General features: G+C 49.7%; 1 non-coding gene across 1 annotated transcript; it reads right to left on the bottom strand.

The window, feature by feature from the left end:
- Positions 1–1,928: 1,928 nt before the first annotated feature.
- LOC127204805 (small nucleolar RNA SNORA48) lies at positions 1,929–2,068 on the bottom strand. The gene has a single exon (XR_007832507.1). It is a non-coding gene; the product is annotated as a small nucleolar RNA SNORA48 (small nucleolar RNA).
- Positions 2,069–2,727: the final 659 nt, after the last annotated feature.

Here is a 2,727-nt window from a genome sequence, read left to right as displayed (position 1 = left end):
TGGATCCTCATCGGCACTCCTGGTTATCCTGTTGTTGCCCTGTGCATAGAGATACTTCAGCTTTGGATCAGCAGGACTGGCCCTTTCTCAAGTCCCAAACATTCTCAGATGACATAGATTTTGGGGTGGGCCAATTCAGAGCCCTGGATCTGGGCCTGGGTGGAAGCAGAGCTGATCAGCATGCTGGTGGTCCCACATCTGCACCACCAGGGCAAGCTCTCTGGTGCTCTTCAGGCTAGGCCACCCAATGTCCACACTGGCAGGAGACAGGGTCATCTCTCCTGATCTCATGTCTTCAGGGCTGGCTCACTCACACCCACACCTCCAGAGCCAGCTCCACTCTGTTGTCCAGTCAACCTGTGGGGCCCACCCTCCAGAGTGCTACAGCCAGTAAGGGGCAGGGACAGCTCTCCTGCTCTTATGACGCCAGGGCCAGATCTCCTAGCTACTGCAGGTGATGAGGAAGGGAGAAGGAGGGCACTATCCCTGCACCCATGCCACCTCATGCCAGACAAGTAGTGGGGCCAGCTCTCCTGTGCTCTCACCTTCAGAGGCTAGCTCACCTGAACCAGAACCAGCTCTACTGTGCTACCCAGGTGAGGTGCAGGGCCAGCTTACCCACTCTTATGACCTCTGGGTCAGCTCTCCCTACTGCCTCAGGGAGTGAGAAGTGGGGTGAGGCAGGACATATCCCCCCCCAGACCACCTCATGGCAGAAGAGTGGTGGGGCCAGCTCTCCCTCACTCATGCCCTCGGGGCTGGTTCACCTGCACCCCCTCCACTTGGGCCAGCCCTACTGAACTTCCCAGGAGAGATGCAGGGCCCACTCTCCCAAATGCTGCCACTGTTGAGAGAGGGGGCCAGCTCTCCACATCCAGTGAGGGCCAGGGCCAGTTACACACAAGCCCTACACATTCATATGGTCCACAGCAGCTTTCCCAGCCAGGGACAGTCACATGTTCTCTAGTGATAATATGAGCGTCAGACATCAACACTGACCCCTGGGGTTTGGTCCTCATGGACTTAGACATGACCCTCAGTGGCATCTTAGGCTGGGACCTCACTATGGCCCCATGTGGCAGGGCTGGCCACTCACAACAGGCTACTCCTTCCCACCCTCACGTCTTCTGTTCCATCTCTTCTCATTATTCTCAAGTGGCTCCACTTCTCTTTCTCTCCCATGTGACCACCACATACTTGCATATTGTTGTAGGCTCAATTTCTTAACCGATATATTTTATTACAACTTATTAACCGAGCATACGTCACTTGTAACCCGACTAACCAAAACAATAGTAAAAGAGGATTAACGAACACAAAATCAAAACCGTAAGGATATAATTTCTGAGGAATGATTCTCCTGGCATAATCAGCAGAATTTCTTCTGCTGGAACCTGGAGAAACCACAACCCGGAACCTCAGCAGGAGCCGGAGCCCCGAAGCCTTCCCTTGAGCGGTTCTCTCTAGGAGTGTCTTGAAGTGCAGCAATGACCAGCCAAAACTATCCCAAGTCTCCAAAAAGCCTTGCCTTCAGTTCTGGGCTCATTTATATATCTCCTCCCAGAGTCTGCTCACAGGGTCTTTTCAGCTGGCAACAATCAAGCTCCCACACGAGGTGGTTGGTCTTCTAATGGATTAACCTCACCTGTTCTCTCACAAGACCGTTCTGATCCTGCACTTGGGATCCTAAAAAACAGGTTTCTCTCTCCTTCATATTGTGGTGTCTGTTGCTGCTGCAGGCTGGCCATGAAGCTGGTGGGTCCATGGGTGGCATCCTTCATTCACACTGCATAATATGGCAGCAAGCGGGTGTCTATGTCCGGCCTGTGCCATGCACCAGAGGGCAGGTCTGTGGGTGTCATGGTGGTCCCTGGATCTGTGTCTGTCTTGCTTCTCCTACACTGTGCTGCTTGGGTTTGACTTGGTTTTTATGAGTCCTAAGCATAAGACAGCTTTGGTCACCAAGCCAGGCATCAAGCTAGGATGGGCAAAGGACAGCCATCTGCTCTGCCCCTGACTGACATAAGAACACCAGCAACAAGGTGTCTGTTTGCTCATTGCAGGGGCGGGGCAGATTTATCTTTAAGTTTATTTTTAACTCATACTTTTATAAGATCACTAGAATTGTAGACATTGATGGGGCACCATGTAATGTTTCGGTATATGGAGACGTTGTGCAATGCCTAAACCAAGATAAACATACCTGTATCCTTAATCATTTAATGCTGTCTTTAAAAAATTTCAGTCATTCTCTCCAGCTTTTTGAAGCATGCCATACATTATTGCTATTTACAGTTAGTCTCCTGCATGCACCAGCTATAGCTTAGCTGCCACTGATTAGCCTTTTCCACCTCTCCCTGCCCACCCTCTCTCCAGCCTCTGGGGACCATCCACAGGGTCCTCATCTGCTTCATCCTTCTGTGCCAGCTTATTTTGTTTAACATGTTGATTTCCAGTGCCTTTCACAGGGTTGCAACCAACAGAATGTCATCCCTTTTATGATCAGAAGGTATTCCATAATGCATTGTGCCATGTTTTCTTTACCCATGAACCAGTTTACAGACTTTTTGTTTCCATTTCTTTAATGTTGTGAATAGTGCTGCAGATGTGTTTTTGAAACTCTGGTTTTACAAACACTGGACATACAAGCAGTGGAATTGCTGAATCACATGGAAGACATATGTAAAATGTTTTCTGCAACAGATATTCTAATGTATATCCTAACCA

This window comes from Acomys russatus, chromosome 20 (assembly GCF_903995435.1).
Source record: "Acomys russatus chromosome 20, mAcoRus1.1, whole genome shotgun sequence".
Taxonomy (NCBI): Eukaryota; Metazoa; Chordata; class Mammalia; order Rodentia; family Muridae; genus Acomys; species Acomys russatus.
The sequence above is the reverse complement of the archived record's forward strand: the minus strand, read 5'-3'. Positions and strand labels throughout refer to the sequence as shown.